The sequence below is a fragment of the Motacilla alba genome, chromosome 2 (assembly GCF_015832195.1).
Source record: "Motacilla alba alba isolate MOTALB_02 chromosome 2, Motacilla_alba_V1.0_pri, whole genome shotgun sequence".
NCBI classification, from domain to species: domain Eukaryota; kingdom Metazoa; phylum Chordata; class Aves; order Passeriformes; family Motacillidae; genus Motacilla; species Motacilla alba.
In genome coordinates this window covers 149,280,603-149,294,780 of record NC_052017.1, presented here as the reverse complement: position 1 = coordinate 149,294,780, position 14,178 = coordinate 149,280,603, and the positions used below count along the sequence as shown (strand labels likewise).

The following is a 14,178-nucleotide window of genomic DNA, read 5'->3' as shown; positions in this document are numbered from 1 at the left end:
TTTTTTTTTTAATGGATTAACAGGGTATCAATTACCCAGAAAATAAAATTATTTTGGATGTCAAAAAAAACTTTTACCAAAAGGTATTTAAAGGAAATAAGCAGCCCTGGCATAATATCATCCTCTTATCTGGTCTTGAGTGATATACATAATCTTTTAAAAGCAGGATGCAAAGGGTGGAAGCAACAATTTGGTTTATTTTGGTGCAAGGACTTGTGTCTTTAGATGAAGGTAACGGGAATTAAAACAAAGGACATTCTTCATGGAGCAGGTGTCAGTCATGAAAAATATAAATTGACATTTTTTTGGGCTAAAATCTGGGTGGGAGCTGGAGGAAGGAATCAGCAAGGATCACAACAGGGCCCGGAAATCACAGAACTGAAAGTAGCTGGAGATTGGCAGAGCAGTCATAAAATCTCCTCTGTGCTCTTTTGGCATTCACTTTTGGTGAGGGGAGAACATGGGTCAAATGTACGTGGGTTTAAAACAACAATAATTTTTTTAAAAAGTGTTTATTTTAAAACAGAATGTGTTTGAATTTCTTATGGGCTTAATCTATCCAACCTATCCTACTGAAGAGGGCATTGATTGTCCAACAGAATAGATTGTCCTACAAAATACAGAGGCTTCAGGAGACGGTTTGGTCCATCCCCAAATCATCTCAACCGTCACAAAAAAAACCACTTCCACTGATGATTTGTGATTCATTCTGGTTTTGAAAACTTCCAGCAGCCAAAATTCCAGGCCTTCCCAGGTAGTTTGTACAAGTGCTTTACAAACTTTAATACCAGATAGTGGTTTTTCATATCTAAATTAAATCTTCTGCCACCAATCCAAGCCAATTTAAGCCAGCGGCTTCTTGACCTATCCTCAGGGGGCATGGAGAACAGTTTTTCTGTTTCTTTTTGCACCAAGGCTTCATGTGTCAGAGAAGTTATTCCCATTTCCCCAGATCTTCAATTTTCTAGACTCACCAAGCTCATCTCTTTCAATCTTTGTAAGTAATTACATTGTCTAGATCTTGGATCTTCCTTGCTGTTGTTCTTTGCTCTTTTCTCTCACTGTCTTATAGTGTGGACAGAAACTTCAACATAAGTTCTGCTCAGTCCTTATAAACACTGGAAAAAGCACTTTTGCTTTTGGCATTGAATCCCCAAAACTTTGTTTTTGTCTTTGGGCATTTTTAAAATATTCTTGAGGAAATGGAAGATTTTCTCACACATCTCAGACCAGTGTTACTTTTTAAAAATGATTCTGCGGTGGCATATGCAGTTTGAACAGAGTTATAATCTGTTGTGAGAGATGTATAAAATCATAAAATCACAGCATCATTAAGGTTGGAAAAGACCTCCAAGATCATCGAGTCCAAGCGTGGAGCCAACATTGCCTAATCCACCACTAAACCATGTCCTTAAGTGCCACATTATGTAGCACAAATGTGCAGAAAACCTTTTACCTTTGACAATGTGTAATTTGGGGAAAAAAAACTAGTAACTGGACGAGAGCAGAGGCAGGAAGAACAATTCTTGACTAATGAGTGGTAGTAACAGCAGCTTTAATAACAGTAACCAAATAGAGACTTGATTCTGGTAGAGGTAATTCAGCCTTAAAAGCAGATGATGAATAAAACCAGAATTAGATGTTTTAAATCCAGATGTTTTTATTATTTCCTTTTTTTTTTTTCTATTTTCTTATCTTCCAGTAGACCCACTTATATTTCAGAGGTGTTCCTTTTTCATTATTTCACAAGTGCAGCATAAAAAGGTTTTCAGTTATGCTCTGGATACTTTGATGCCTTTAGATGCTCCAGAATGGTTTGGGTTGGAAGGGACCTTAATATTATCCTATTCCACCCCCTCTGCCATGGGCAGGGACACCTTCCACTAGACCAGGTTGCTCAAAGCCACATCCAACCCAGCCTTGGGGAACAATTGTCATAGGCAAGGAGGAGACACTGTGATTTTCAGAGCTGAACTCTCCCTCCATTCACTCTTTGCAGTGCTTTCCTTGCATCCTTCCTACCTGCAGTTCCCAGGCCACGGGTCCTCTGCGCCTTCCAATTTTTCCTCCTGATTATCCAGGTGCAGCACTGCTGAACCGAGCGAAAGATCACTGGTGTTTTGTCATGGAGTTAAGTGGAGTGAGGGATTTGTTCCGACCTCTGAGTTTTCCTCGCCACCAGCCCGGTTGAGCCCCGTTCCCTCACCGTTGTGTTACATCTGTTGCTCTCAGCATGGGCTCCTTTAGCGCTGTCAACATCACTTTCAATTGCCACTTGTCATCCCTGCTCCAAGCTCGATTTAATATCTCCAGCTTCCACAAGCAAAACTGATCACCAGGATTACTGAGAGTATTGGACATGCTTTATTGATGAGGTGATTGACTTATCACTGCCTTGGAGACAAAAAGTTTTTTACATTGGCTCGTGGCTTTTATTTTCCTAATTCAGATGCAGTCAGATGTCTCTAGAAAAGGAAGGGTCAGGTGTAGCAACGCTCAGATAAATCCAAGTGAAATGCCACTAAAATCAACAGCTATTGTGGCTATAACCAGATGTAACTAATGCACAAAGCATTGAAAATAGTTTCTTTATGGCTTGTGATTCTTCCTTGTGACGTACCAGACCTGCCAGGTGGTCACTAGCTTGGGACATGTACAGCTGCCACTGCAGTACGTGATGAAAACATCTGTTTTATGCCAGATTTTGCAAGGCCCTGGAATTCAAGTCTCTCTTGGACTTTAAATAGACTGAAATAAGGTTGTTCAGGGATTAGCTGGCTTTTTCCAGACTCCTTTTACTGTTGCTATAATATCTTTTTTATTAAATTGCTCACAGGTAGCAACATACGGATGTGCTGTGATAAGCTCTCTGAGCTGTGCTGTTTTCAGGGAATCTTAGGTCACTGGATGAATGTCTGGAAATAGGAAATAAGAATCAGCCTTGGTTTTGTGAAGCATTCAGGCCGACTTGTGTTTGTTGCTGTGCTCCTTGCAGTTGACTGGCTTGGTGTGTAAAGCATTTGAGTGGAAAACGGCATTTTTATCAAAGAAAAAAGTGCTTTTCCTACTGTGTGGTTGGCCAATTAATTCAGCATTGAAAAGCTGAGTACTGCTAAAAAAACCCAGCTTTATTTTTTCCAGCAGTCTTCAGGAAAGCCACAAGCCCAGCCTAATAACTGAAAAAAGCAGGAAAATAAAGTAAAAGAAACTAGGAATCTGGGAAAAAAAAAGAGAATAATTTCTTATTTAAATCTGAAAAGAAACTGGACCAAAGAAAGAAAGAAACTTCTGAAAAGAAGTTTTGTGGGGTTTTGTGTGGTTTTTTGTTTGTTTGTTTTGTTTGGTTGGTTGTTCATTGTTGTTTTGAAGGGTTTTGTTTGTTTGGGGTGGGGATTTTGTTGGTTTTGTTCAGATTTTTGTTTATGTGTTTTTTTAAGTGGAGACTCCTTAAGCACAAATGTAAAAGTACCCTAAATAAATAATTCCTAGAACATTTTAAAATTTGGATAAATTTATTTGTACCTACTCTGGATAAATATCCAGGCTCTCTCAGTCACATGATTGCAATGATAAGTTGTTCTTTTTTCTTCCCTAATGGGTTTGCTGCCATGTTTACATCTGTATCCTAATGGGATAAATGAGGCACTCACTGACATTTTCTTGTGACATATTTTTTATTTACCTCACTCTTCCTGAATTTATCAACACTTCCAGTCAATCCAATACAGGACAGAAGTAAATAGCACCTTAGACTACATACCTGGTGTTAAGAACATAATCCAAATTATAACCTAAAACCTGCACTTTATTTAATGCAAGTTATTTGTCTGGGTTCTCCTGCTTTGTAGAAAAGTCCCGTAGTATAGGAATGAAACCCCAGTGAGTTATTTGTTAGGATGTAATAAGGTGTAGTACAAATTGTTACAGGGAAGCCAAATCCACACAGCTTAGGGAAAAAAGTAACCAAGAGGACAATTGGATTACCTTTCCATAAATACTTCAATAGCCCAGCTATTAAGAGGCTATGATTTAAGATGATTCACAAAAGAAACCTGTAAGCCAAAAGGAAACTCCTTCCAAGGAGTGGAAGAAATTCCCTAAAGACACAGCCAGCCTAAGTGGGTAATCATCCCATCAGGGATGAGGCGGAAGAATCACAGCTGAGTTTATTTAAGTTCCTATGGAGATCCTCCATTTCATCTTCACTGAGGAATAGGGGCAGTTTTCCAAAGCAGAAACCTACTGACAACTTCACCCCCAAGTCACACTTCCCAAACCCCTTCAGGTTCAGGGTTTGACCTCCAGGAGTTTTGTTCACGTGGAATGAAATCGCTGCTTCCACCTTGGGAAACGCCACACAGCATCTGGTAAACGGGCAACTTCCTCCCACTCAAAGATGAGGAACATGAAGATTAAGCTGTTTTAATAAAATTTTGGCCCCTGGAGCTTTTGGTTCCCATACAGCTGACTGTATATTTTTCAGATTTATAGATGTTATCACTGTGGGATGGAACAAAGCTGTTAATTATATGGGTTTTTTCCCCTGAATTTAGAGAAAGCAACATCTTAATGACGCACAACGCCTTGCTTATGTAAAAGACCTGACTTCCACACCATGCCAAAAACCCACCCTCAGTCTTTCTAAAAGCTGTTACAGATCAATAAGAAGCTGTTAATAACAAGGACCAGCCCTGCTGCACACAATGAGAAGGTTTGCAACAGCTCAAATTCCTCAGAAGAAAAATGTCCCAAGAGAATGTGCAGCATTATTATTGTATGAATAACGCACGTATTGATTAAGCAGTATTTCTCCAGCTCCAAAATGCAAAACCAGCAAGATGCAGCCTGCAAACCAAAGCAGTCATATGAGATTTATCCCACTGTAATTTTTATGATTGCTGTCCCTTGGAATACTTGGGCTGTTTTATATTGGCACGTGTTTATATATTTCTTTTCTTATTTACTTTCATGAGGCTCATGCTGGAGGTAAATATGATTTGTACTGAAAATTACTGCAAAATTTTCACAGTGGTTTTTGAAATGTAATCTATGCTTCTTTCAGGATTAACTCGTTCTTCCTTCCCCATCAAAAAAAAAAAAAAAAAACAACCAGCCAGCAAGACACAGGGCGTTGCACATGTAGCTGTAGTCAGAGGATTTTGCAGATGACAAGCAGACAGCTGTATTTTGTTATCAGTATATTTTTATGCCCCTTCTCCTAAGGGATTTTCCTCAGAGTCCACAGAAATAAATGATTATCAATGCAGCAAAAGATGGAGGAAACTGCTCCGATAGCAGCTCGGTGCTGTAAAACCCTGAAGTTTATGGAGGCTCAGGTGGCCCCTCAGCCCTTTTAAAGCTTTTTTTAGCAGGGCTACTGGTGCAGAACTCCATTTCTGAACAGGCAGCTGGCTTGTCAGTCCCTTGTTAAAATGAATTGTTGGTTAAAGGCTCTATCAAGAAAATCCTCTTTATAACTCCTTTTGCAAGCCAGCCACCACATAAAGCTGCTGTCGCTTGGCAAATAAAAAGCAAACTCCTCACAGGTACAGTTGTACTCCAGACTGCTCTATCAAAGCCCTTCGGCCGGGTAAACCTCCAGTCTCAGGCTGCAATTTGTGGTGTTTTGGAGAGAATTAGTGGCTTTAATAGCAGCGAGTTGGTGGGGTTTATTCATTTATTTCTGTGAGCAGTGCCCTGGGCACTGCGAGGCTACAAAGGGGGGCATAGACCTGTCAGGGAATCACGGAATCATCAAGGTGGGAAAAGACCTGAAAGATCACTGGGTCCAACCATTCACCCAGTACTGCCAAATTCACCACTAAACCCTGTCCCTAAGTGCCACATTTACACTTTATTTGGCCATTCGCAGGGAAAAGGTGAATCCACTACTTGCCCTTTAGAAGGCTTGACCAGCCTTCCAGGGAATAATTTTTCTTAATATCCAACTTGAATCTCCCCTGGTGCAACTTGAGGTCGTTTCCTTTTACGCTATTTCTTGTTAATTGGGAGAAGAGACCAACCCCCCCCCCCCCCACCCTCCTGGCTACACCCTCCTGTCCGGGACTTGTAGAGTGATGAGGTGCCCCCGGAGACCCCTGCCTACAGAATAAGCATCCCCAACTCCATCAGCCGTTCCCGAGGAGGGGAAAGGTGAGGAGGGCAGCCAGGATGAGGAGGGTATAGAACAGGGAACATCCCCCGGAACAGCAGCAGGCAGGGAGCGGCTCCTGAGGGGCGGCCCCGGGCCGCGCCCTGAAGAGGGAGGTGCTGAGGGAGGGTGGGCGGGACCCCCCATCGGGCCGTCCCCTTCGCCGATTGGTTGCCGGGTGAAGGGGACGGGACGACGCGTTGCAGTGCACTCTGGGAGTTGTAGTCCAAAGAAGGGAGCGCGGCCGGCAGCATCAGCGGGATGCGGACTACAACGATGGGGGAGAGGGAAGGACACGTGGTTGCGGTGGGCGGGGCCTCGGCGGTCACGTGATGTTTGGGTGCCGGCGGTGAGGGGCGCGCGGCGGCAGGTGAGGGGCGCGCGGCGGTCCTGCCGTGGGGACAAGGGGGTGACACGGGCTGGGAGCGTGGGGACAGCGCTGGCACTGGGGCTGTGTGACACGGGAACCGTGCTGGGCTGGCTCTGGGGATTTGTGTGACACAGGGACAGGGGTGTGTGTGTGTGTGTGACATGGGGACAGGCATGGCCTGGCACTGTGCGTGGGTGTGCGACATAATGGCAGCGCTGGCCTGGCACGGGTTGGGTGGGGCGGGTGTGTACATGGGGATAGGGCCGGGCTGGCACTTTGCGTGTGTGTGACACGGGGACATGCTGGCCTGGGTGTGTGCGACACGGGCACAGGTGTGTGTGTGTGACTTGGGGACATGCTGGCCTGGGTGTGTGCGACACGGGCACAGGTGTGTGTGTGTGACTTGGGGACATGCTGGCCTGGGTGTGTGCGACACGGGCACAGGTGTGTGTGTGTGACTTGGGGACACGGCTGGCCTGGCACAGGGGGTGTGTGACAATGGTGACATGGGGACAGGGCCTGGCACAGGGGGTATGTGTGTGACATGGGGACAGGGCCTGGCACAGGGGGTATGTGACATGGGGACAGGGCCTGGCACAGGGGGTATGGGTGTGACATGGGGACAGGGCCTGGCACAGGGGCTATGTGACATGGGGACAGGGCTGGCACAGGGACTATGTGTGTGACATGGGGACAGGGCTGACCTGGCATAGTTTGGGGTGTGCATGTGACATGGAGACAGGGGTAGCACAGGAGTTCAGGGCGTGCGTGTGACATGGGGACAGGGCTAGCACAGGAGTCCAGGGTGTGCATGTGACATGGGGACAGGGCTAGCACAGGAGTTCAGGGCGTGCATGTGACATGGGGACAGGGCTAGCACAGGAGTTCGGGGTGTGCATGTGACATGGGGACAGGGCTGGCACAGGGGGGTGTGACATGGGGACAGGAGTGCCCTGGCACAGGAGGCAGTGTGTAACATGGGGACAGAGGTGGGATGGCACAAGCTGGTGGGGTGTGTGACATGGGGATGGGGATGGCACAGCAACTGGGGGCTGTGGCTGCTGTTGGACAGTGTTTTATGTGCGTAATGAGTGATCTGGGGACAGGGCTGGCCTTGCCCAGGGCTGTGAGCAGGGAGGGACACGTGTGAGAGTGCTGTGTCCTATGTCACCAGTGACTGGATGAGGATGCGATGTCCCTGCTCCAGTTCGCCACTGTCCCACAGCTGTTCAGGAAGAAACCCTGATTTATCAATTTCCAGCACAATGACAACGCTGGGAACTGCTCCTGGCTTGTTACCTGCCAGGTTTTTGCTCAATTTCAACCTCACAGAGGGCATGATGTTGTTAATTTATTATTTTTTCCTCCTTCCAGGCTAATTCAGGAGCTTGAGGCAGTGGGATGGGTTTGGAAGTACAAGGAGGGGAAATAAAACCAGTTTTAAATGTACAAAGCGCCGCTTTCTGCGGTGGCCCTCGGCTGACTGCAAAAACTTTTTTTTTTGGTTGCTTTTATACTTGGAAAAGTGTTTGTGGTTTGAAGCTTTTAATAAAAGCTCCCCCGAGCTGTGGGGTACAATTAACCTCCGGCATCTGGCGCTGGAGTGGACTTTGCTGGGGAAACCTCGTGTTCCCATGGAAGTGCTCGGTGTCTTTGTGTGCATATCAAAAAGCAGAGGGTTTGGAAAGCTAAAAGCACGTTTCATTCTGCCACCAGCACACTGAATACACCCTGCAGAACCCTCTTCTTGTTAGCATTTGAAGTCGTCTGTGACATTTTGGAGCTTGAGGTGCATCCTTGTCTCTGGGAGTGCTGCAGGAACAAGGAGATGTTTGTTTGCAAACCCTTGCGTGGGGTGGCGGCCTCAAGTTTCGCTTTGTGCTTTATTCTGCACAGAGGATTTAGTACTCAGCAGACTGAATCCTAAATTTTTACTAGCTGTGTGCTGTGGAGTGGGAAGGATTGATTAAAATATGAGGGTTTTCCCCCACCCCCTTTTTTTTTTTTTTACATTTATTTAGCAATAAGTTTATACTTTCTCAAGCCTTTATCCATTTTTCCAGGCTGTTTTTTTCCCTTTGCAGTGGGTCTGTGAATGTACAGTGCTCAGTCCTGCCCTGCTGGGCTCTGCTGTGGTCCAGGTGTCCCTGCAGGTGTTTCTGGTCTTTAGATCACCACTGACTCAGCCCAGCTGCTGTCTGACCCCTTGATGCTCTCCTGCTCTGGTGTCTTCTCCAGCTGTGATGTCCTTTTCCATCTCATCTCCACGCTGAGCTCTGGGTGTTGTCTGGAGTGCCAATCATGGAATGGGTTGGGTTGGAAGGGACCTTAAACACCATCCATTCCACCCCCCGCCATGGACAGGGACACCTTCCTCTGTCCCAGGTTGCTCCAAATCCCGTCCAACCTGGCCTTGGACACTTCCAGGAATGGGGAAGCCACAGCTTCTCTGGGCAGCTTCTGCCAGAGCCTCACCACTCTGTTGGTAATGAATTTCTTCCTAAAATCCAATCTAAGTCTACCCTCATTTAGCTCAATTATATTCTCCCTTCTCCTATCACCCCTTGCCCTTCTGGAAAATCCCTCTTCTTTGTGTTGATGGAAATGCAAGTTTTTAAATCCCTGATGTGTCAGTGCATTTCTGTCTGACCCCTTGTTGCCTTCCTGCTCTGCCATCTTTGCCAGCTGCAACATCCTTTTCCCTCTCATCCTCAGTCTGGTTTCTGGACTTCTTCTAGGGTGTTAAATGTGCTGATTCCCACTTTTCAGTGGTCATCCATGCAACAAATCACTCTTGTGCTCTCCAAGGCCTCCCACCTTCCTGGTTTGCTTTTGTTTATGAATGCAACGAAAAATTAGCTTGAATACTAATGCAGCTTTGATGGATGTGGGAGAGGCTGATCAGTGCAGCCACGTGTCCTGCTTGATCCAGGCTTCTGATTCAGACTCCATCCCTGTTTCCTCCTGTTACTGTGTCTAAAGCAAGCGTTACAGAGTGGTGAGACAACGAACCATGTTATCCAGAGAAGCTGTGGCTGCCCCATCCCTGACAATGTTCAAGGCCAGGTTGGATGGGACTTGGAGCAACCTGGGATAGTGGAAGGTATCCCTGCCCATGGCTGGGTTTGGAACTGGATGAACCTAAAGGTCCCTTTCAACCCAAAGTGTTTTGTGATTCTCTAAGCAATTCAGTTCAGATGGGCTAAAAGAGGCTGGTAGAACAGAGATTTCAATATTACAATATTTTATTCCCATCCTCTCTTATGCAAGCAACCTCATTCATTTTCTCACATTTATTTGTTTATTTATTTATTTATTTAAAATATTTTAAACCTCTTCTCATTTACTCCTCATCACACAACCCTCTGGTGTGACCAGATCTCCCTGCCTGCTCTGAGTCTGGAGAATCTTTACCAGGAGTGGAGGGAAAATAAATATTCAGTGTCTTGATAAATTTGCACATTGATATTACAGCACTTAAAATGTAATTGAAAAGAAAAAAAAAAAAAGAGGGAAGCTGAAAATGAATGAGTCTGTTCTTCCCCTTCCATATATATATATATATATATATAAAATGGTATTTTGAATTGTTGGTTTTTCTAGGGTTTCAGGAATATTTAAATAGCAAGTGTGAAAGGGCAAATAATATCAAGATAAAAATAACACTTTCGATTCCCTCCTGTACCATAAACACATTCTGCTCGATGAAAGTGGAATGAACTGTTAAAAACTTGTAATTTACTTTTCCCATCTTTATTATCCTCCATCCTACAGTTCACCTGCTCTGTGCAGTGGGGTGAGCTGGGTGCCTTTCACTTGAGTTTTTATGGACCTTCCAAGGGTTGCTGGTGCTTCAGAGGACTGAGAATTGGTGAGACCTTAGGGGTTTAGGTGGGCAGGAGGAGCCTCTGTTATATTTAGGGTTGGAGTTGTCATTGTCAGAGCAAAGGCTGATTGCACTGGAAAGGATTTGTGTGTCCAGGTTTGGTCCCAGTGAGCATGGATGGGTGGGTAGATAGATGGATGGATGGATGACTGAATCTTTCCATGCAGGGCATGGTTGGTGTCTGGGCTGGGGGATGAACAGATTGAGGGCAGTCCTGTGGAGAAGGACTTGAGGGTTCTGGTGGATGAGAGGTTGGACATGACCTAGCCACGTGCACTTGGAGCCCAAAAATCTAAGTGTGTCCTGGCCTGCATCCAAAGCAGGGTGGGCAGCAGCTGAGGGGATTGTTCTGCCCCTCTCAGGGGAGACCCCACCTCCAGAGCACAGGAAGGACATGGAGCTGTTGGAGCAAGTCCAGAGGAGGCCACCAAGGGGATCAGAGGGCTGGAGCCCCTCTGCTGTGGAGCCAGGCTGGGAGAGCTGGGATGTTCAGCCTGGAGAAGAGAAGGCTCCAGGGAGGGTATAAAGTCCCCTAAAGTGCCTAAAGGGGCTCCAAGAGAGCTGGAGATGTACTTTGGACAAGGACCTGGAGTGATGCAACAGGGGGGAATGGCTTTCCACTGACAGAGAGCAGGTTTAGATTCAATATTAGAAAGAAATTCCTTATTGTGAAGGTGGGGAGGTCCTGGCACAAGTTTTCCAGAGAAGCTGTGGCTGCCCCATTCCTGGAAGTGTTTTAGGCCAGTTTGGATGGGGCATGGAGCATCCTGGGATAGTATAAGGTGTCCCTGCCCATGGAAAGGGGGTTGGAACTGGATGATCTTTAGTGTCCCAGCCCAAACCATTCCATAATTCCTGACCATTAGAATGTGTGTGTTTTCCTATGACATGATTCCCTCAGTCTAAATTTAATCCAATTATTTAAGCATGAGCCTAGATTATCAGAGTGTATCTCCATGATGGTGTTTGTGGGGAAAATGCTGGCAAGACTTCTTTCTTCCTCAGCAGCATCACCAACCTTTCAAAGTGCCTTGTATTGTGCAGGACACTTTTTACCACATGGAAATCCAAAGCGGGGCCCCAAACTGGCATTGCTGTTTTTGGCAGTGGCACTGGGCACCACAAGGCTGGAGGAAAGCTCTGCCCTTCACGTGATGCTGAACAGAAAGCTTCATAAAATATTGGTGCTCTTTTCCTACTGCAAAATAGCCAGAACTGTCTGTATTTTGCTGCCAGAAAGGCTATTTGTGGTTTTTAATAATACACTCTATTTCCCAAAGAATATGGTCAAGATAAGAATCCTACTCCCTATTTTTTTTTTCTGCTTGCCTTGCAAATGGTGGCATCTAAGATTAAAATAACGCAAGAGTTAAATTAATCTGATTTAACACTTGCAGGGAGGTTTCTATTTAAAACTCTTTTTCTTCGAAGTGTCACTAGTCAGGAAATTCAGTAGGCAGGTGCCATCTCTTTGTTGCAGTGCATGGGAACATCTCTGCAGTGTTTCTGATGATGGAAAAAATAGCATTTAACTAAAATAAAAAAGGGGCAAGATGGATTATATTTTTTTTTTTAATGTCCATTTTGCGTGTACTTTAGAAAAGCAAAGATTGCACTGATAATCAGCTGCTTTTTAAATATATCCTGAAGATTGGTACAAAAATAAGAAGAAATGGTGTATCAGCAGGTGGTTTAGAATTTTTCTTTCTGCTATGCAGAGCTGTGGGGAAAAGCTCTCCCAAGGGCCATTTAGGTGTGTTGTCAGTTCATCTGCTGGGATGCTACAAGCAAAATCTGGAAAATATATTCCAGCTCCTGCTTGAATGAAGTCAAACTTGGCTGCAATACTTATACTTACTCTTCTTATTTTTTTGTAAAATTCCTTTTTTTTGGAAGTAAATACTGATGTTTGGTTAGGTGATGATCTCTTCACTCTCTCTGTCATCTCTTTCTTAAATAAAAGCAGAAAATAACTGCAAAATGTTTGATGCTCTTCATTGTGTAGCGTTTGCTTTGTTCTTGCTCTGCTGTCCCCCCTGCTGCAAAGCCAGGCATTGCAAAAATAAGATTTTTTGAGGTTATTGAGGACTTTATTAGTCCTCCTTCTCCTCTCTGCATACATTTATTGTCATTCTGGTCTTGAATAACTTGGCCATGTATTTTTTTTCCCCTTGTAGGACTCCTCCATCATCTGGTGCATGGAGTAAAGGAGTGCAGGAGACAGCCGTGCTGTAGGATTTTATTCCAGAGCTGTTGCCATAGTTCTTATTTCTGTAAAATAAAACATTTTCTTCTGCCACGAGAGACTTTGATCATGCTCATTGCTGAAACCTGTTGCTTTTTTCCCATTTTTGATTGAATCTTCTTGTGATGCTTCTGCATGGAGGAGGGAGGTGCCTCCTTTGTTTTTCTACATGTGACAAACCAGGCAGATTTGGAGGTGTTATGACCCAGATTTTTGGATTAACCCATTTCTGGGCTGTGTGAGATGCCAGAGACTCAAATGTGGTATCAAGGAACTCCCAAACTTGCTATTAATGGCTGCTTTGTAAAAAATTCCATACAAAGCCAGGAATTCTGTTTTTCTTCATCCTTCTTCCCCCACTTTGAAATTCCCTTATTTTTTGTGAGAGGAAAGGAGGGAATGGCTTTAAGCTGAAGAAGCTGAGCAACCTGGTGTAGTAGAAAGTGTCCCTGCCCATGGCAAGTGTTTGGAATGAGGTGATTTTTAAGGTCCTTTCCAACCCAAGCCATTCTGTGATTCTATGATTTACTGACATGTGACATCTCATGACTGTCACCACAGTCCTCATGCAGTGGTGCTGCCTGCCCAGCTCATGTGCTCCATTTTTGGGGTGTCTAGGGGGAACAAAATCCTCTTGGGCTGTTCCGGGAAGATTTGGATGATGTGTCACTGGGTCTTCAAGTTGTGGAATAGTCACTTCAATTTTATATTCATTGAATCACAGAACGGTTTGGGTTGGAAGAGACCTTCAGGATCCTCTCATTCCTTGTCCATGGGCAGGCACACCTTCCACCAGACCAGGCTGCTTAGAGCTCCATCCAACCTGGCTGTGGACACTCCAGGGATGGGAAGAGTTCAGGATCACAGGGACCAGTGGTTGCAACTCACTGTAGGTAATTGCAATTAGGTTTGAGCTGAATTATTAACAAATGCTTTGCAGCATCCCGTATCCCAGCATGGAGATGTTCACCATGCTCCAAGTTCTTCTGATTTTGGATCTAAAAATGCTGCTGTGCATCTGGAGATGGGGGAGGTTGATGGGGCTGCAGGAGCAGTGCTGGGTAGCACCTTGTTTCATGTAACCCTGTACGTGACAGAAATTCTTGTTGAATGCTGCAGGGCTTCAGATTTTCCTTTGTGTGAACTGAATCAAGAGCTGAACCATAATACAGCTTTTTGCTACATTTTTCCCCACAAAAACAATTGATTTGTGATCCCTTGTGACGCTATGCGCTTTCTAGACTCTCATGAGAACCTCCTAATTTCTAAATACCTGATTTATACAAATTTAGACATAGTGTTACATAGCTTGAGATGTGATTTACCTTCCCCAAGTGTATTGATGTCTTCTGATGTGTGCCTGGTAATCTCCAGCTGCTCCCTTACCTGAGGGCCTGTTGCTGCTGGGGTGACCCTGATATCAGTCCCATCAAATATTCTGCTGCAGGCTGTGGATGCTCAGGGAAACAGTATGAAAAATTAAGCTTACAGATATACATATGTTATTAAATTAACAACTAATTTCT

At 44.8% G+C, this 14,178-nt stretch overlaps 1 protein-coding gene across 9 annotated transcripts in view; it reads left to right on the top strand.

Annotated features, from left to right (window-relative positions):
* The first annotated feature begins 6,451 nt into the window (after nt 1–6,451).
* The window catches only part of TSNARE1 (t-SNARE domain containing 1), a 448,564-nt gene continuing 440,837 nt past the window's right edge, over nt 6,452–14,178 (top strand). For 5 of the 9 annotated variants that reach the window (XM_038160997.1, XM_038160980.1, XM_038160989.1 and 2 more), the window contains exon 1: nt 6,453–6,521. The gene's annotated coding sequence lies outside the window, so the exon portion shown is untranslated. Of the gene's footprint in view, nt 6,522–14,178 lie in introns of all 9 variants that reach the window. The other 4 variants (XM_038161056.1, XM_038161040.1, XM_038161015.1 and 1 more) reach the window with 4 other exon arrangements.